Here is a 22347-nt window from a genome sequence, read left to right as displayed (position 1 = left end):
TTGAGAAATCACTCAAAATGTGCCCTAATTTTTCTTTCTGCAGCACTAATCATACTTTCTATGGCAAAATGAACCCCCTCATTTTGCTCCTTTTTAAATTAAATGTTTTAAGAGTTACCACTTTATTCCAAACAAGATGGCTTCAGGTGTGCAATACGTTTGTCATAAGTACGACTGTTAGCGCTCTAGTTGTTCTTTAGAACACTCTGGGAAGCTGCAGTAGAACACAAATGAATCAATTGACAGTCTCTGCCCTAGTTGGATGTACATGTTTTACTGAGAATGTCAGACTTCATTATCACATGACTGAGAAAGATAATGTGAATTTACAGAAAATATGCTCTCAGTTTAGCTTATAGATCATCTTCCAAACCTCTGTGGGAAAAGCATGAGAAAATAGTTTTCTCTCAAACATGATTAATGATATCACAGCAGAAGGCTTTTTCACATGGTAAAATCAACTTAGAACACACCACAATTCCTAAAATGAGTATGGTACCATCAACAAATGATTTATAATGTAACTAAAGTCTTAAAACCCTCTATTAACTGTAATGCTTTTTAATGAGGTGCTATCATGTATATTGGACCCAAGATGGCTGCCAACACTTCTTGGATGAAGTACTGACAGCCAATCAGATCTCACGATGAGATGTGTGGTTAGGCTCCGCCCAGATATATCTATCTTTTTAACTCTAATTTTCTCAGGAACTACCTAACGGATTCACACCATTTAAGCAAAAGGCCCGAGTCTGAACTGAGGACTACCTCTTTGCCAAATTTGGTGTAATTCCGTTCAGCAGTTCGGGCTGTAGCTGCGTCAACAGGTCCTATGGGAAAATGCATGGGGAAAACGTGTTTTGGGACCCCCCTTTTTTCTCGGCCCCCGCTTGACGAATTGCCGTGAAATTATCAGGATAGGAGTGGACCAGAACTGGCCAAAAGTTTTGAAAATTTTGTGAAGATTTGTCAATCGGCGCCAACGTTGTTCCAAAGAGAATGTTGCGGATTTCCTATGGAAAATAGGTCCTAACTATAACTGCCTAGGTAATACATATTTATATATATATATATATATATATGTATATATATATATATATATATATATATATATATATATATATATATATATACATATATATATATATATATATATATATATATATATATATATATATTCACTGAAAAAACCATAGGTTTCACACATGTTATAGTTAGCGGAAATTTTACTGATAAAAAACCAATGAAATTCCCCCGTTATAGTTAGTGCAGGCAACTATAACTCACGCGACCGCAATCCTCTGCTGATGCTAATACTGTATTTAGACACTTATTTGCCCATGTCTTCTTCCATTCATTTTTAGCTATACATATATTACAAATATTTTGTTTTCATAAAGACACATATGTCATCAGCAGAAGATTGCGGTCGCGTGAGTTATAGTTGCCTGCACTAACTATAACGGGGGAATTTCATTGGTTTTTTATCAGTAAAATTTCCGCTAACTATAACATGTGTGAAACCTATGGTTTTTTCAGTGAATTTGCAAGGTTTTTTAAATGCTAATTCCTAACTATAACGTGTGTGAAACCTATGGTTTTTTCAGTGAATTTGTACGGTTTTTTAAATGCTAAGTTACTTTACGCCATTCGTGGCGTGCGCGCCCACTTAACGCAGTTCGTTCCGTGCGCGTTCCGTGCGCGCACGGTGCGCTTCGCGCACCGTGCGCGCACAGTGAGCACGCGGTGCGCTTCGCGCACCGTGCGCCCACTTTACGCAGTTAGTGCCGTGCACGCACGGTGGGCACGCGGTGCGATGACAAAGCAAGAAAGCACGTCAACAAATCTGTTTCTGCTTTCCTCCGTGACTATGGTATGGGTGCCATTTACCACAACAACTTGCTTTATGACATGCAAGACATTTATAGAGGAGATGGTGTGCACTTCAATGATGAAGGGAACAGAGTCTTCCTCTTGAACCTTAGACTCTGCATCGGTACTTACTTGTAGGTACCACTAAAAAATCATTTCATAAACACAACGGCTCTTTTTAGAGCTCCCTAATATCTAAACTCTTAAATCTGCTTTTCATTTATTTTTTTTTATTTTTTCTACCGTACGCTTACCGTAAGCTTACCGTACGCGTACCCCGTGATTTTTTTTAAAATCAATAAATGTTTTCTTTGTACTTTACAGTCCTTCTTTGACCCCCTCACAAATGTTAGGGGGTCTGTAACTCTCCTCATTGCCCCCTTTCCTTGTTTTCACTCTTTTTTTTCAGAGTGAAATACACAAAATGGCGGCCGCCGCTTCCTGGTTTCGGCCGATTCGAATGTTTACTAAGATCTAAGAGCCAATCAGAATCGCGCTCGCGCACGCCACCGTACGCTTACCGTAAGCGTACGGTAAGCGTACCGTAAGCGGGCTCAGATATATATATTGATTTAAAGGCTATTTTCTCAGAATCTACTGAACAGATTTACACCAAACCTACAAAAGGCACTTCCTTGACCTAGGGACTACCTCTCTGCCAAATTTTGAGTAATTCTGTTCAGCCGTTCGGGCTGTAGCTCGTTCTAAAGGTCCTATGGAAAAATGCATGGGAAAAACGCGTTTTGGGACCCCCCTTTTATCTCAGCCCCCGCTTGACGGATCCCCCCGAGACTTTCAGGGTAGGAGCGGAGCGTAGCGCCCCACCTATTTTGAGAAATTCGCGAGGATTCGTCGACCGGCGCCAAAGTTATTCAAAATAGAATGTTGAGGTTTTCCTATGGAAACGTGGTCCTAACTATAACTACCTACTGGCGACCGCCAGTAGGTAATATATATATATATATATATATATATATATATATATATATATATATATATATATATATATGTTCACTGGACAAAAACCTAGGTTTCAGGGACATTATAATTAGAAATAAGCATTTAAAAAACCTTAGAAATTCACTGGCAAAAAAACCACAGGTTTCAGGGACATTATAGTCAGTTTGACATTTCACTCGTACAAAACCAGAGAAATTCAGCCGTTATAAATAGTTGAGCTAACTATAACCCGCTCCCCCACAATGCAGGGCATACCTCACACAGAAAGACATGTAAAATATCGCTAAGTGCACATTGCGATATTTAAGAGGTGGCCCACAGCATTTTATCAGACGTTAGTTTTTGGTGAAAACTAACGTCTGATTAAATGCTGACTTACCTTAGTTATCCTATGGCAGGTGGATCATAAGGCTAAGTGCACCTTGGCCTATTAGCAACTTTTTCGCCATCTATGTAGTAATTTCGCTGGATTTCCAGCGATATCCTCTCGATAAAGCTTATCGCTGGAATTTTTATCTCCACGGTGATACGCGTTGTTAATAATGCCCTAACCGGACGATAAATTCCAGCGATAGACGGCGATAAATAAAAAAGCGCTAAGCGCGCTTTGCGATATTTATCGCCGTCTATTGATAATATGCCCCTGTGTTCTGCTTTCCCATTTGTTTTCACTGTTTCACTTTTTGCTGTTTAGTTCATGTTTTTTCGAGCATGACACCCGCTACTATAGTCACATTACTTCAAGGTCATGTAACTGTTTTAAATTACGTCAACACTGTTGTTGGGTGATTTCCTCATTGTATCATTGCTCATTATTTGTTATAAATTTGATACCATGATGAAGGGCATCTATCTGCCCAAAATGCAGTGGGATGGATTCTTTACAATTTGAATGATCTTCAAATCAGACATAAGAAATGTTTGTTTCACACAAATCGAGTATCAAAGGACATGAATAAATGTGATTTTGATTTATCCAATGGAAGATTGAATTTAATTGGAGTGTGATTAACTGTTTCAATACCTGCCACACGGGTTCCCAGGGGGACGCCTCCTAACCAGGAGACGCAAACTATTGTATTACACATCACACTGTTTGATCAGAAAGTGATACCCCAGAAGCACGCAACAAACTTGACAACTTGAATTACACAGGTTGTGCGTGTTTCACTTGACTATTTCTATATATATAAATGCCAAGGTGTATTGAAGAATGAGTGGGTGTATGAGTGCTTTACTGAATGCATGGGTTAGTGACTAAACTGTGTGAATGACCGTATGAGTCTGTTAGTTGGTGTGTAAGCGGCTGCATGGGTTGGTGAGTAGCTACATGAGTGTCTATATTGGTTATTGATTGGTTGTCTGAATATCTGTGCGGGTGCCTGAGTGTCTGTGTGGGTGGGTGGGGAGTGTGTGACAATGTGCATAGATGTGTTGGTGGGTGATTCACTGGGTGTATGGGTTTAAGACTGCATGTGTGAAAGACTGTATGGCTGGGTGAGTGTGTGTATGGGTGTGTTGGTGAGTGACTAGATGTCTCAGTGGTACATGTGTGAGTAATAACATATGTGAAAGGCAGTATATGTGAGTGTTGGACTATATAAATGACTATGTGAGAGTGCGTGACTGTGAGAGTGACTGTATGGATGAGTGTGTGCTTGTATCAGTGATTGTATAAGAGAGTACGTATGTGTTAGTATCTGTATGAATAAGTGAGGTGGTGTGTGTATAACTGTATAGGTGAGTAAATGGGAGTGTGATTGATTCTTTGCATGACTGACTAGGTGTGTGAGTAACTCTATGGATGAGTGGCGGTGTATGATTTTCTGTATAGATGAATGAGTGCATATGATAGTTCTGTATTGATGAGTGACTGCATGTATGAGTGACTGTATGGGTGAATGAGTGGATGCATGTGTAGACCTAGGAATCAGTGAGTGGGTATGTAGTAACTGGTATTGGTTTGTCTATGTTTTCGAAAATGGTAGTCTGTATTTTAAAGTGGGTGTATCAAAGGTTATATTAGGGTAGAGGAGGTGCATCAGGTTATCATGTGGATGATGTCATCAGTGATGTCATCAGTGATGTAATTTGAGATGTCATCAATGATGTCATCAGTGATGTCACAGACCATGTCATGAATGATTTAATATGTAACGTCATCAGCAATGCATTGTGGGGGCGCGAGTTATAGTTGGCTCAACTAACTATAACGGCTGAATTTCTCTGGTTTTGTATGAGTGAAATGTCCAACTAACTATAACATCCCTGAAACCTGTGTTTTTTTCGGTTAATATATATATACATGCATTCATACACACACATATATATATAATATATATGGGTGGAGACAGTTGCCTTTGTTTACTTCGAGGGAGCACGTTAAGTTGTATACACTTTAAATGATTATATGTACTACCTATGAACAGTGGGGAAAAGGGGTTAGGAATGCATTTATGCCTTTATAATCGATGATTACCTTGTAATTTTAAGCATTTAAAAAGTGAAAATATTTACAGTTGGTAAAAAAACTTTTTTCTCGTATGAGTATTTTACAAGCATATTTCTTCTATGTTCATGGAGCTGTACATGCACTGGCATTTTAAATTCTGGGGTAGATGCTAAGCGCAGTCATGTGATCAAGGCCGCCTGAACGGCCGAAACGAGTCGAGACAAACTGCTGAAATAAAGAACATTGCACCGCTGTTGGTCTGCACTCGTCATTTCTGCACAAAGCAGAGGGAAAGTGTCACGAGTTGGAGGTGATATATATATATATATATATATATATATATACACACACACACACACACACAAAAATAAAACCTACCAGCGCTAACCAGTAGGTAGTTATAGTTAGAACCACATTTTTCCATAGATGAAGAGTTTTTTGCTTTGCTAATAACTTTGGCGCCGTTTCACGAATCTCCATGAAAATTCCAAACACAGTGCCATACTTTGCCTTGTTATGCATGGAAAGTTTCAGGGTGATTCATCAAATGAAGACAAGAAACAGGGGGGTCCTAAAATGATTTTTCCCCATATAATGTCAATGGGGATTTAGCAAATTTTTAGACACAGCTAGAAGCCGTACCACTAAACGGATTTACACCAAATTTGGCAGAAAGCTAGCTCTTAGTCTCAAAAAAGCCACATTTGTAATGTGGTGTAAATCTGTTGAGTAGTTATGGAGCTATTAAATAGATAAAACTTTGTGAAACGAGGGACATGGATCCTCCGTGGATCCACAGGTACTAGCGGGTACCCAGGCATCCAATTATATGTTCTTTTATATTAAAAAACATATAAATTCACTGGAAACAAACATAGGTTACTGGGACGTTATAGTTAGGTGCACACAAAACCATTGTGATTTAGCAGTTATAGTTATACTTATAGATATAATTTTCTGATGCAACTATAACTCATGCCGTTAGATAACTTTAGGCCAAAAGTTTTAGTTTCTTAATATAAGTACCTAACTGTAGCGTCCTTGTAACTTTTGCTTTTTTCAATAAACAGGTAGGTAGATAGATAGATAGATAGATAGATAGATAGATAGATAGATAGATAGATAGATAGATAGATAGATAGATAGATAGATAGATAGATAGATAGATAGATAGATAGATAGATAGATAGATAGATAGATAGATAGATAGATAGATAGATAGATAGACAGACAGACAGACAGACAGACAGACAGACAGACAGGCAGGCAGGCAGGCAGGCAGGCAGGCAGGCAGGCAGGCAGGCAGGCAGGCAGGCAGGCAGGCAGGCAGGCAGGCAGGCAGATAGATAGATAGATAGATAGATAGATAGATAGATAGATAGATAGATAGATAGATAGATAGATAGATAGATAGATAGATAGATAGATAGATAGATAGATAGATAGATAGATAGATAGATAGATAGATAGATAGATAGATAGATAGATAGATAGATAGATAGATAGATAGATAGATAGATAGATAGATAGATAGATAGATAGATAGATAGATAGATAGATATGGTAGAGGCCTCTGCCTCTGCACACAGAAGATAGGAGAGACAGAGACAAAGGCAACTATCTCCACCCATAGGTTTGTGAATAGAATTTTGCAGCACATGAGTATCTCTACTGTAGTAATTCATTATACTGCAAAATGTGGTATGTGAAAAAGCCTTGAGTTTGTGCAAAGCAATAGTTGCTCACATTTTTGGTATTGAACTGTTTTACTGACTTTCTTGTTTGGTGTGTTCCCTTTGAGGACATAGTCTGCATATGAGCAGAAGCAGCCATCTGAATAGAGTAAACTGTAATCATCTAGAAGGCTGTCACTACCAGCATGCCACTACAAAACATTTTCTTACTTTTCCTTATAATCTATGTTTGTTGGCGTATTAGTTGCACATTTCTTCAAAATAAATTGTATCCTTGATAACACGTTATTCTTTCAAATGAGTTATGAATGTTATTATTGTCTCCACTGTCACTGTGTGTTCATGTTATTTTCTTCTCAGTATTGCATTGAATCTACATCTGTTGGTAAAAGATGTGAATGAACTAGCCATTTGTATGAAAGGTCTAGTTGCTGTGATCAAAGTTCTGCTGCCTTCTTTATACTTTCTTTCATCTGAATTTTTAGGTTGAGCCTATCGGACATTGCAGCTGTCTGGTTTCGATAGAAATATTGTGGATTTACCAAAAACACACAGGGTCTTAGAGCCCACCCATTGATTACCTTTGGTTGGCTTTCTTGTCACTCTTTTATGCCTGATTCCTATTAGTATTCCAACTTGTAAATCTTGTGTTTGACCCTCCCATGGACCATAGACTCTTGAAAATCTCTTTTGATTGGCTGGATTTTATGTTTCTACTGCTTGCCTTTCAAGCACTACTATTTTCTTTTTGGTTAAATACTCTATAAGAATGCATGCATTGTCTCTCTTCCTCATGTACTTCTTTTTCTCGTGTACGTCTACTTGCTCTACTCCATGTTGTGCTCATTCTTGTGTCCTCTCTTTGCTTTGGCCCTGTGTTTCACCCCTGCCTGCTCCACATTGAGATCTCACTCCAAGTTGCACCCATTCCCCCCTCTCTGTATTGCTTCCCCCATCCATGCTCTTCTTTCCTGTCACTATGGCTTCTCCCCTCTACCCTTGCATAGGCAAGACCTATTGATTTTGCCAATACTTGTCTTGTAACTACAATAGGAATGGGAAAATTGTGGTTTTTGGAGCTTGGAATCCAGAGTCTTTTTCACAAAGGGGATTTTGTCATGGTCTTTCAGAGCCATCATCATATGTTGGCTGAATTCTTCCATTTTCAGCAGCATCATCTTATAGATCACTGAAACATATAGGTACACACTGCAAAGTTTGGAGTTCTGATGCAAATCCCCATCACCGGGTGACAATACACAGTGTTAGGCAAAAAAGATGGTGTACTGTGAAGCACATTGCCGGATAAACAAAATGGAGTCATGCATATTATTAACGCAGGGTCAGCCAGAGACTATTTTTAAAAGAGGATTCCTTACATCACCCCATGCTTCGGACAGGTCTCTGATACATGGATTTACTGTACCTCGCAACAGTTTTGTTTGGGACAAGTTGGCTGGCTGTTGGTAAGTGGTGATTGCATTCTATTTGCAAACAGATCATTACTTTGCTATGACAATTTAAAAGAAGGAAGGTCATGCCCCTACGTCTCACTGTGCTTCGCTTTGCTGCAACCTAATTTGGTTGCATTAAGTGATGACAGAGAGCTACTGTGGGTGAATCTCTACTCAGTAGAAAAATGCTTAGAGTAGGCCATCAAACCCTATGCCCATGTGATTAAATGTCAAACCACATTTCCAAATCAATTTGATTTCTAAGGGTGCATGAATTACTTGTACATGTTGGGAATAACATACATGCATGCACGCATCAAACATCAAACATTTATTTAACAAAAAATAATCAGCCCCATTAGCTGACCTTAGACTTAGACTTTAGGTCAGTCAATGAGGGAAGGCAGCAGTCCCTACGTCGTCACAGAGTGGGATGGGGTTAGTGAGATCTGCTGACCCCGCCCAACCATGTGATGAAGTGTCACTGAGTGACACTCGACCCTTGGCACTTCATGGCTTAAAACTGAAGTGCCTAGGTGCGAGGCAATAAGTGAGGCTACCCCTCGTCACTGAGGGGAAGGGCCTCTGGACCTTTGTTGAGCTGAAATGGTCATGCCAACAAGAGCTGTGACATCCTCAGCTCTGCAAAGTTCAGCTCAGGCAGCCATGAGCCTGCGCATTTAGCGCAAGTCTAGCTCCTGGCTGCCTGACCTGAAAGAAGAGTGTCTGTCAGGCTGACCTTTGCTCGCCCTGACAGACACTCTTCCCGTGGGGCAAAAGGTGAGGGGGCATGGCCCCTCAGCCCCAATGAACCGGCCGCTGCTGGTCAGTGTGGTGTATGCCTCCGATGTTGGTTTGTGAGGATGGGGCTTAAGATAACAGTGGGCAGTAGTACCCATCAGTCCTGACAGCTTCTGCCTTCTAAGTAGCTTGTGTTGTTTCTACTTCCTTCCTGTGTGTATACTCTCTTGGTTCGGGTTACTCAACCTATGGGAGAGGGCAGGAGGCAGTTGGAGACATTATGTTTACACAGACAGTCCACTCAGCTACTTGGCCAAAAGCTACACCAAGAGTGCCAACGGCTCTTTCGCTTTCCGCTGTGCTGCACTTTGTGGTCAGGCATACATTTTCAAAAGTAGAACATATAAATTGTCTTAAGAGTGAGGGCAGAATTGCCCCAAGATTAACACTAACCCTGGGCATAGCAGGCATAGTGCCTCAATGTGTATTTCCACGGAGTTTGAAAAAACTCTGTGGAAATACGCTACGCTCTGCTGCACTCCCTCCCCCCTCCCTAATTCTTTAAAAATTAAAAAAGAAGCCACTTACCTGTGTGTCTGCCACCTCCCGTGCCTGGCCGCTCTCCTTCATTATCCTTGTGTCCTTCTGTAATAAAAAAACCACTAAGCTGGCAGAGCAGAGTTACCCGCCCAGGGTTAGTTAACACTGAGTAATGACTGGTGGAAGGAACTGTGCTGTATTTCAGGGCTATGTCTGACTATAAGCAGGATATTAAATCAGTGGGTCCTAGTGAGTAAGTATTAGGTTGGACCAGTGATCCAGAGAGCTGGGCCAAGCCCCAGTCTCTCTAGAGCTATGGGTGTCAATCCCACTGCTGCTGATAGATTGTTTTACCCCCCGTATAATTACTACAGAGGAAAGAACAGGGTGATTGTACGAACAGTTCCACACTGTTTCGTGATTTTAGCTTTGTCCTTTTTTATTACCAAATGATCGTATTTATGGTCTAGGTGTGCTTTTGTTTACTAATCTTTATTTTTTCCTTCTGTGTTTATTCACAGAAACCACACAGCTTCTTATTCTTTAAACCTAGCACTTTGGGTGCTTTTAAAAAAATTGACAATTGTGGATATAGATAGCTTTAGCAAGCTATATGTTGTTCTGATCTGCTTGTATTAGGAATTTCATTGAAACTTTACAATATTTTTTACCTCATTCATAACGTTATTTTTTTTTTCAAAATTAATGTCAAGTATAATATTTATACAGTTACCCCTTGGATCGAAAATCTTACTCTAGATTGGTGTAGATTTTAGTTAAAAAAATACAGCACTGGTGCGTCATACCAAAAAAAAAATATTTCCCTCTTGTGCTCATTCTTGTATTAATTCCTCCTCAATACGTAAAACACAGCTTCCGTAAGTACATTTCTAACATCTAATCCAACAGAGAATCACTTTCTGTCTCACTCCAGTTAAAAAACGATGCTATTTAATAAACTTAATGAAAAACATTAGATTACATCTTTGAAAAATGGTTCAGAATCATAAAAAGATGTCCTTAAGTCACATGTGCAAAACACAACCCATTACATATTCATGTTGTACACAAAAAGGCAGATTTACAAGGAAAGTGACTCAGTGAGTGCTGCAAGCCATTTTGCTGCGCTAAACTGTCACTTTCAAAGCACAGGGATGCAACATATTTACAACAATATGTCGCATCAATGTGCTTGCCCCGCGCGAAAGCACAAACTGGTGCCATGCGGTGTTTTGAAAATTCAACTGCAGCCGAGCAGAATTTGCATTTCCGAAAATTCAATTTCTACGGTTTCTGAAAACATTTATGATTATAATTAAACGTGATGGACTTGTGATCTAGAGACTTGGGGGCATATTATCAAGACAGGCGATAAAATTATCGCCGCTTTAGCGGCAGAAAACTGCCGCTAAAGCGGCGATAATGGGCTTGATAATATGCTCTATGGAATTCTAATAGAAGCCCATGTTAGATGTGAAGGACATCTAAGATGGGCTTCAATTGGAATTCCATAGAGCATATTATCAAGCCCATTATTGCCGCTTTAGCGGCAGTTTTCTGCCGCCAAAGTGGCGATAATTGTATCGCCTGTCTTGGTAATATGCCCCAAACATTTTAGGGAGTTTTAAAGAACGTGCAAATATTTTTTCACTCAAGGTCTCGGTGTTTGCCCTTGACAAATGTGCAATGATCAGCTTTCTTTTACCATTGTCAATTTTTTCCCCACATACCGAGATAATATTCACATTAATAGAACGAAGGGGCATATTATCAAGAAACGGCGTTAAAATTATCGCCGCTTTAGCGGCAAAAAACTGCCGCTAAAGCGGCGATAATGGGCTTGATAATATGCACTTGAGAATTCCCATAGAAGCCCATGTTCTGGTCTCAACGTGGGCTTCTATGGGAATTCTCTGCGGCATATTATCAAGCCCATTATCGCCGCTTTAGCGGCAGTTTTCTGCCGCTAAAGCGGCCATAATTTTAACGCCGTGCTTGATAATATGCCCGCAAGACATTATATAAGCGCCCGCATTCTTGCACATATGAATTTAATGTTGGAAAATGTATGCCTTTTTATAGCTTGCTATTTGTGGAGCTTTTCAGGCACAATGACGGCGCAAAATAGAACGAGCATAACTGTGTTCAGTGAAATGTATCTACTGCATAATCATCTTTTTATTTTAAATGGAATTGCTGCAAAAGTTACAAATTCAAACCCTTTGAAAACTATTTGAAATAGTTTGACCTTTGCAAAGATTAACAGTTTTTTTTTAACTAAATAAAGCGCCCCAGGTTTCCGTACCCGCTTTATTGCCTTCCAAACCTAGGGGGCAGATTTACAAGCCCCTCGCGCCACTTTTGCGTCACTTTTAACGTGGGAAAAATGACGCAAAAAGTGGCTCAAGGGGCTGGTAAATCTGCCCCTTAGTGTTAAAAACGTAGCAAACTCGAAAGAGACACATAGGGGCATATTAACAAGGGCCGGCGATAAATATCGCAAAGCGCGCTTAGCGCTTGCATATTTATCACCGGCTATCTCTGGAATTTATCGCCCGGTTTGCGCGTTATTAACAACGCGCATCGCCGAGGCGATAAAAATTTCCAGAGATAGTTGGGATATCGCCGTTTTCCATGGTGGAAAACGGCGATATCCTAGATGATAGGGACTGTGGTCTTAGCCACAAAATCCACCCCCCATGTTAAGTATGCCTTAGTCAGGAATTTAACAGACGTTAAATTACTTCGTTAAGGCATACTTAACGCGATTTTAAAAATCGCTACCCTCCCTTGTTAATATCGCGAAGCTGCCTTCGTGATATTTTCCCAAGGGAGTCTTGTCAGGCACGCCTCCTTTGCATCTCATTAGCGATGCGATCGGAGACGTGCTGCAAACGGGCACTAAGTCAGCAAGACACGCGATAGCGTGTCTTTGCTGATAAGGCGATGAAATTATCGCCTCTTTTCGCCCGAAAACAGACGCAAAAGCGGCGATGATTTCATATCGCCGCCTTGTTAATATGCCCCATGATTTCTCTCGGGCTTGACCTAGCTCCCAAATTAAATAATATTTCATCTAACGTTTTTGGGGTTTTCCATTCAGAAAAGTTGATAATGGATGGTTAAATAGTATAAGACAATTTTGGGATGACCCCTACAACTTAAACCCTCCAAAACCACACAACAAAGTAGGACAAAAATTGATCAGCTATGCTCTGTTTGGGGAATTCGGTCAATAAAAAGTTTGCCAAAAGGTTCTTTGCAATAGAAGCGGATCATTATCTGAGATTATCCTATAATACCACCAAGGGGTTCAGGAGACAATAAGACCGTAGCCCAAAAAAATGAGTACATCAGTTAAAATAATCCAGAAAGCATTTCACGTTAATCATTAAACATAAATCATGGGTATGACGTTGTTCCCATGAATAATGGCTTTACAAACCACTGTTATTTCTGCTATAACAATAGTCAAACATTGAATAAATAAATGCATAACGAGTACCTTTTTCATGTATGGGCAGTGCAAAATGGCGTCTAAGAACATGTATTGATCTATGGTCGTCAAAGAGAAGTGACTCGGTGATTGACAGTCCTTCTCAAAAGCCCAAACACTGCTTGTCCTTCTTTGGTCGTTTGCAATTGAAGCTCTGCGGACAGACACCGTCTTAGCAGGTACAATATTGTCCCTCATGAATAGAGAGCAAAGAACAAAAAACATTTAAAAAGATTCGAAAGTGTGCATAGAAAAGCTGCAGTAGAAGAATACTGTTTAGTTTGCTGACATAATTACTGGAATGTAATTTTTATGAGTCGTCGAAATCCTGGCGTTTTCACTGAACCAGATAATTAGACTCTGAATGGAGCCGGGTCAGAATAATTAATACATCAAAACTAGATGAACTTTTTCTAATTATTTTTACTTAATCTCCATTATAATTATTGCCATACTCTGCTGAGCATGATTGCCTCGTGCCCGTCGATTTGAATGTCGTCTTATAGTTGCATCTTGGGACTTTGTTGAATATTAACAAACCGTGGCCTGGAGAAATGAGAACGGTGTCGTTCCAGGATGGAATTATAAATTGGAATTTCCTGCACACTGCAGGGGGGAAACGCCCCCACGATCTTCAAATGCACACAAACCTGAAACAGAGAGAAGTGGTTTCTTTTAGAAAGGGCAGCATAGCCCCACGGTATAAAAGTAGGACACAGCTCTTCCTAGAGTCACTGCATATAGCATGGATGAGCATTATACAGAAGGACTCACCAAGTTTTCCTGAATCGCGTCGAATATTTGGTTTTCGATGCAGTGACCACACTTATTGCCACTATATTCTGTGAATTCGTGACGTCGATTCTAATTCTGGTGGAAGATACTTTTATGGGAGTATTGGAACTTATAGGGCCTCAGCTGCAGTGAAAGGTTCTCTAAAATATTGAGTCGAATGCCCCATACTTGACAAGTTTCATGTTTTCTTACCCATGAGATTGTTGCTGATGTTCCTATAAGGATCTTTTGGCTGACACAAATCCCAAGGTGGCAGGAGTCTGCTTGTAATTGCCAAGATTTGTACTGGGTAGTCTTCACATAGTGTAGTGCGACGATATCGTAGTCAGAATATATTATGAAACAAATATCATGCTCTGAATATCAGACTCGCCCATACGGGTTAATAGTGACAGACTGCCCGACTGCCTCAGGGCCATCAGTCACTATCCACTAGAAGGCCCATTTCGATTTAGGCCTTATCTTCTAACACCCATTATTCCTGTTTGGGCCCGACGGGCAAAGCTTGGCTGCTGTCATGTAGAGGAAACAATTCAATTCAAGGAATTTTCGTGGTTCTAGGAGAAAAGTCCAATAATGTCAGATCCATTATTTTTGTTTTGTGTGTGTGTGTGTTTTTCAGAAACAAATCCCTCTTCAGTGTTTTGATTTGCTCTGAAAAACAAAACGTGCTGCACAACCTGGCCAAAATAACATGTTGCCTGTTCAACAAAGGTCTGTGCCTTCTGTGCTCTACTTTACCCGCTGATGAGTACAAAATGCAGTGAGAAATGAGTCAGGTGGGATCTCATATCATGGTGGGTGCCCCAGTCTCTGGTGACCTGCTGGGTTTGCTGGCTGCCTGCCAAGGTATAAAACAACTCTCTAACCCCATTGATATATACGGTTTTCAAATTAGTGTGTTGGCTTTTCAAAACTATATTGCATTGAAGGATTGTGAAGCTGCACATGAGGAATATTAAAAATCCAACAAAGTCTTCAAGCATACATCTTCCCTCTCTCTTTACCAGCAACATAACATTTAAATCAAAGGACACATTTGGAAAATATATTTTGTCAATGTAACAAGCAGCGACACTAGCAAATAGCTGGGAAGTACACATTTCTGCGCTTTTTATCATTTTCCAAAGACGACCTTACATGGATGAAAGAGGACTGGTATGAGAGGAACATTAAGACTCAAAAGTAATGTAATTAAGTTTTAGGGTAAGTAATTATGTCAATGGCCCTTGTTCGTTTTCATTGTCCCATTCCTTACTTACTTGAAGTGTTCTGTTTCCTAAACCAAAATACCATATTAAAATAATTTTTTAGAAGTAGCCATTTTCCTTTTACTACTAACAACACTTTTATTTCCTCTCTATCCCTAGAGACAGGGCAAGGGAATAGGATGAGGAAAACACGGACTCAGAGCAATTATGATTACTTATGTCATTATCTCCTTGTCAATTGTTCTCTTCTCTCCCTAGTCTTCATTTACATGAGGATGTAACAAAGCCAATTCAACAGAGGACACTACAAGAACATAGGTGTTGGAATGCAATAAAAAGCACAACATTTACCGAAAACACAAACCAAAGCAAACTTATTTAAGTACACTAGAATCAAAATTGGAAATTCCAGAATTTAAGTAAGCTTGTTAATAAAGGGAAACAAAAGTCTTTGAATGATTCCGAGTGGCATCCCTAAAAATCACTTGTAGGGGAACTCCCTGAGCTTCAGCCCCAGAGACATGGACACCGCTAGTGGCTTGGCAATGAATCACATTGGGATCTTCATAGACTAAAGAAATATAAGCATGTGAAACAGCCAGCTTTACCCATTGACTTCAGGTAGCAGTTGTGGGTTTTTCTCTTTCTGGGGACCCCCAAAAGACACAAAGAAACATCCATCTGCACATGAAGTGAAATCACTGTATTTCCCATCATTTATATGCACAGGAAATGAAATCACTAGTGTCCTACCATAATTGTCTTTAAAAGAAGAAGCCAAGTAACCAAGTAAGAGGATTTCTTTTCCATTCTTCCATGGCATTAGAAGTGACATCCCTTATGGCCTTTTCCCTACTTCAGTCAACTCTTGAGGGCATCCTGTCACCCGGCGCCCTCAGCTAATCGCTGACAAACTTAAGGGCATTGCCTTTTAGGGCCTGATTGGACCATTGTCCAGAACCCCAGTTCCAGTGAAACATGCAAAATAAAGTAAAAACACATGGATAACCCAGCATCCCCTATTGCCATTCCTGACAATCACACCCAGAAGTAGAGAATCAGACACTTACATATTTGCACACATAGAACCAACCTCTTACATATCCTAATAACTACCACAAACCTCGAACTATAGAACAAACATTCCAACTCATGCTAATTCATTAACACTCACTTTGTTGTACTACAAGAACAGATGTTGCACTCCTCATCACCAATCACAATCATCGAAACATTGTTCACCCACATCTTCTCACATCCTGGAGTTCTTCTTCCTACAGGTTATAGCATTCATTGCATGGGCAGGTCACATATGTGAGGAGGTCTTGATTTCATCCACAAGTACTCCTGGCTCTGCACCCTAGGCAAGCAAGTTACACTCTACTCCATGGAGCTGTTGACATGCAGTTTTCCCACTCTATGCAACTCAGAGCCCCATCTTCCATCTCATCTACAGGCCTCGTGGGCCAAACATGGACTCTGCTGATACATCCTCAGATTCCCTCATTGCTGCCTCCATCTGACATGCCTGCATCATCCTCATGATGACTTCAATCTCTCAGGCAACACAAGCTAAAAAAAACCAAAAAACAAGAGACACTCCTCTTCAACCTTATGGATACGCTCAATGTGGTACAGCATGTCACAAAACCAACACACTCTAAAGTCCACATCCTTGACCTTGTCTTCTCAACATCACCAACTACCCATATGCCTGGACAGATCTGACCACATTGCCTTCACTATCTCTCGGCTTAGTATTCTACCAACAAACTACGGTCAACATTAAAGAGAAGACCAAATATTCAGATCCTTCAAAGACGTCTCCATTGACAACCTAATTTTTGAACTCATCTCTCCCCATATTAAATCCACCTCTGATGTCAAAATCCTCCAAAACAACTTGAACAATCTTTTAGAAAGGCACGTGAACATTTATGCCCCAATTACAAAATGCAAGAGCAAGCCAAAGACTTTGGCAGATTGGTATTCTAAGGACAATGCTGACAATAAACGATCAATCTGCAGACAGGAAAGAAAGCTGAAGAAAAAGAGAACTCCCATGGATCTCTTGATATTTAAGTCTCTACATGCAACTCACAGACAGCTCATCATATCGGTCAAAGCAAAGTACTATACAAAACCATCAATGAAGCCACAAACTGAAGCAGAATGCTGTTCATGAGAGTCAAACACTGCAACAACCACTTGCCACACCCTCATCAATTCATAGAAAGATGTAATACCATCAACCTATTTTTCACAGAAAAATACAGACTATCTAGTAGAATATGACAATACTAAGCCTGCTTCATTTCTTGCACCCACACCTTCCTGTATGATCCCACAATGTTCAGCCTTAAAAGTACTATCTCTCTAACATCTCCCTGACATACTCAATCCCCTCAAAGACACTTCTTATGAAGATAATGTCATTCATCAACGTTCGGTCTTAGGATGTCCTTTTTCCCCAACACGCCCTTAGCAATGCCCCTCTCACTGAAGGCATCTCTCCAAAAACTCTCAAGATAAGCCAGATCCTTGCACTCCAAAAGAACCCTACATTAGACCATGATGAACGCACCAACTACCAAGTCCATCACTCACCTACTATTCATCAGCAAGTACATTGAAAAAACAGACTTTTCCAATATAACGTCATTGCTATCCATTTCCTGCACGGCTACCAGTCTAGCTTCAGATCACACTGCAGCACGGAGACAGCTACTGTACAGTGTACACATCATAGACAATGGCTTCTTGATCACAGATAAAAATGACCTCTGCTTCCTGATATTGTAGGATCTCACACAATCGACCATACCACCCTCATACTCAACTTGGAGTTTTGAATGACTTTCACCAGCAATGTCATTCACTGGTTCTCCTCCTACCTTTCCAACAGACATCAGTTTAATCACATGGGCTCCTCCAGGTCACAAAAGATCCCTATCACCTGTGGAGTCTACAAGGGTTACTTACTGTCTTCTGTCATTTTCAACCTTTGCATAGACCTACTTGTTGTTCTACTCTCAGATAAAAACATAAAGATTCACAAATATACATAGCTCTACTTGAATATATCTTCTGTTACAGACATTCAACACTTCAAGCACTGCTTGCACATCATCCAGATCAAGAAGTCCGACTATGTGAAGTTCAACCCAACCAATACAGGAAACCTGAGTCAATGACATGAACTTTGACAGCTTCTAAACCCAGCTCTCACCGAATGCCAGGTCGCTTGGATTCACAGTGGACACCATATTCACCCTCAAGTAATACATTGACAAAAAAGCAATCTTTTCAATCTTTGAACTCTCACATATGGATAGTGGTGATGTCATTCTCCATAGCCTGCCAGAATTCACATCAGCTCCACTCAGGGGCATCCTACATGCCACAACACGTCTCATCCAGCACCTGAAAAAATATGATCACATAACCCCCCTCTTGATGGAACCCTGTTGGCTCCCAGTGCCACCCGCACCATCTTCAAAACCATTTGCATCAGTTAAAAAGCCATTGCAACCAGCCCCACTTACCCTGCAGATGAGCTCAACATCTCTGGTGGTTCTCGGTATACCGGCAGACCAGACACCATCAGATTGTAGACTAAGAAGTGTAAAAAGATAAAAACAAGTAGTGCAGGGAAATGTAAACAGTGCTTTTTAGGTCTCGCCTACGCAGCGTGCATGCGCTGCTTAGGAAAAAAGACCTTTAGCGATCACGTCGGCTTTTCAGCAAAAAACGTGCACGCGTTCCATTGCCTTCAATGGCAACGCGTGCACGTCTGGAGATTCACTTGCGGGAGCGAGCGGCTGGCGCCATATGTTATCAATTATCACGGCGCCTGCTGTTCGCTCCCCAAGTGAATCGCGCAGGCCCCCTCCTCTTTCACCCCTCCCCCTGCAGCCGTGCGAGCGCACTTGTGCTTGTTTCTAGTATTGTTGTGACATATTTACTTGTTTATTGTACGGGGGAAAGTATTTTATTTCTTTTTCAAATTAAAGGGAGAGGAGATTTTGTGTTCATGGCTTATTGCCATGGAAATGGTATCAGGGCAGGGTAGAATGTTCATTAGGCAGGCAACGGAGTGTGGGCTTGAACCAGAATGCGCTCTAATGGAGCCAGGTTAAGCTTTAGGTGTGCATACCACCGACTGCCAACACGATCCCTAATGTCTGGGACCTACCATTAGCACAGCCCAATTCCAGTGACCCACAATAGCGTGAGCGTCATATGAGCGTATTGTCATTAAAGCTGCTGCCCTGAAGTGGCGTGGTTTACAGTGACATGCAAATGAAAATGTGGGTTTATCACCTTGCAACTTCACAAGCTGTTGCTGTTATGCTAAAGAATATGCTCATCCGTAATGCGGTGTGCTCACGTAGTCAGTGTGACACACAAGTAAACTGGTGTGCGTATTACAGTGTGCCCTGAGGTTACATCTGCTGTTGCTGGCTGGTTGCACATGTATAGCCACTAAAACACCCAAAGGAAAGGATGCAGTGGTGAAAGTGTGCGTATCATGGGTTTTTTATCAAAACAAGATGGTCACCTTGATGCACAGTGCTGTGCGTGAGTCCTTCTTTGTCAGAGCCCAGGATGCCCGCAATCGAGGTGCATTCTAGTGATGACTCACAGGTGCATGCGAGACACGAACTGTGTGTGGCTCGAGAGGACTACAGGTAGAGCACAGGACCAATGGTTGCACCATGAGCTGAATAAATGGTACAGACTCCCACAAAATAATTGTCTATGCTCTGCATAACAGTACGTTATCGTTTTACACTGATGCCTTAATAACTGGAAATAAAGCTATTTACAACCACTGTGCTGCTTAGATAAATTAAAACAGTCTTACAGTTCTTGGTTTGACCATAGGTTATCACGAGGGTTCATAGGGTCTGAGCCGCTCGTTGCCAACTTGTTAAGTATGGGTCTACAGTACACAAACAGAGGTTTTCATTCGCTTTATTCACATACTCAGACCCAGCATCGGCAACACGACTGTCTTCTCCAACCTTTTCCCCGCAGTGCCATCCACCCAACTTCCCCCACATTCAAATACCCACATTCGGATGCCTGCCTAAACAAGCATTGGCATAGCCAATAGGTCTCGCTTTTGGGACCTTATAAGTGTTTAGCCATGCAACACTTGGGTGCCGATCACGATCCTGTAAAATCCGGGTACGAACCGTCGGACGGAGCATATTCTCCGTCCGACGCGTACCCGGTCGTCAAAACTTACAAACATGGAATTACGATTCGCACGGACACTCCATTTCCGTACGATTTGTACAAAACCCCGACCGACGAAAAGAAACATACAAATGCGATCCGGGAAAGCGCCGACGTGACGTCGGGACACACGCAGCCTGCCGTTCACGAACCAGGAATTACGATTCGCACCGACGTCATCCCGCACGTTGAATATTTTCCGGCTGCCAAAAACTGCCGGGAAATCAGGACGACGCGAACAAGGAGTACCTGTACGCGACGGACAGAAATGGACCCGAACCTACGTGTCATCCCGGCCCTCATAGCAGTCGACCTCCTCTACAGGTTCGGACGCAGACGCCGCAGAAGGTCAGAACAACAAAGGGAGGGGGGAGAGGGGGGGGCCAGGTTCAGGGGCAGGCCACAAAACCCCCACCAAAGTCACACAGCACACATGCACTGGACATACCTGACCCCCAGGCCATGGTCACTACGAGGGGGTGGGGGCGTGTCCAGCAAAGCCAGCGTCCGCCACAACGGAAGTGCTTGATGACGCGAACCGGCAACACAACAATACAGGTACGTCCCGTACCCACGCCTTAAGAGCGTGGGTACGAGTCGTACCCCGCCCACACCTATGTCATCCCAACAATGGCAGGACGGCTGTACCCATGTAGCAAAGGCCTGGGTACGGCCCGCACAAGCATCACATAGCGTGGGGACGGATATGTACGGACCGTTCCCCCTCCCCCGTATGCATGGAGCGTACCCCCACCCCAACAGTGTAAGTACGACCCGTACCCTCACCCGCATACGTATGGAGCGTTCCCCCACCCCAACAGTGTAAGTACGACCCATACCCTCACCCGCGTTTGTATGGAGCGTACCCCCACCCCAACAGTGTAAGTATGACCCGTACCCTCACCCGCGTACATATGGAGCGTACCCCCACCCCAACAGTGTAAGTACGACCCGTACCCACACCCGCGTACGTATGGAGCGTACCCCCACCCCAACAGTGTCTGTACGACCCGTACCCCCACCCCAACCGTGTATGTACGACCCGTACCCTCACCCGCGTACGTATGGAGCGTACCCCCAACCCAACCGTGTATGTACGACCCGTACCCCCACCCCAACCGTGTATGTACGACCCGTACCCTCACCCGCATACATATGGAGCGTACCCCCACCCCAACAGTGTAAGTACAACCCGTACCCTCACCCGCGTACGTATGGAGTGTACCCCACCCCAACAGTGTAAGTACGACCCGTACCCACACCCGTGTACGTATGGAGTGTACCCCCACCCCAACAGTGTATGTACGACCCGTACCCCCACCCCAACCGTGTATGTACGACCCGTACCCTCACCCGCGTACGTATGGAGCGTACCCCCACCCCAACAGTGTAAGTACGACCCGTACCCTCACCCGCGTACGTATGGAGCGTACCCCCCACCCCAACAGTGTAAGTACGACCCGTACCCTCACCCGCTAACTATGGAGCGTACCCCCACCCCAACAGTGTAAGTACGACACGTACCCCCACCCCGTATGCATGGAGCTAACCCACACCCGTGTATGTTCTAAGCGTACATATTGTGAAATAGGAGGGGTGGGTGCAGAGTCCTCCCAGCAGTGCACAGACACAGGAGGGGTGGGTGCAGAGTCCTCCGAGCAGTGCCCAGACATAGGAGGGGTGGGTGCAGAGTCCTCCCAGCAGTACCCAGACACAGGAGGGGTGGGTGCAGAGTCCTCCCAGCAGTGCCCAGACATAGGAGGGGTGGGTGCAGAGTCCTCCCAGCAGTGCCCAGACACAGGAGGGGTGGGTGCAGAGTCCTCCCAGCAGTGCCCAGACACAGGAGGGGTGGGTGCAGAGTCCTCCCAGCAGTGCCCAGACATAGGAG

Source organism: Triturus cristatus, chromosome 4_1, assembly GCF_964204655.1.
Source record: "Triturus cristatus chromosome 4_1, aTriCri1.1, whole genome shotgun sequence".
NCBI classification, from domain to species: domain Eukaryota; kingdom Metazoa; phylum Chordata; class Amphibia; order Caudata; family Salamandridae; genus Triturus; species Triturus cristatus.
The sequence above is the reverse complement of the archived record's forward strand: the minus strand, read 5'-3'. Positions refer to the sequence as shown.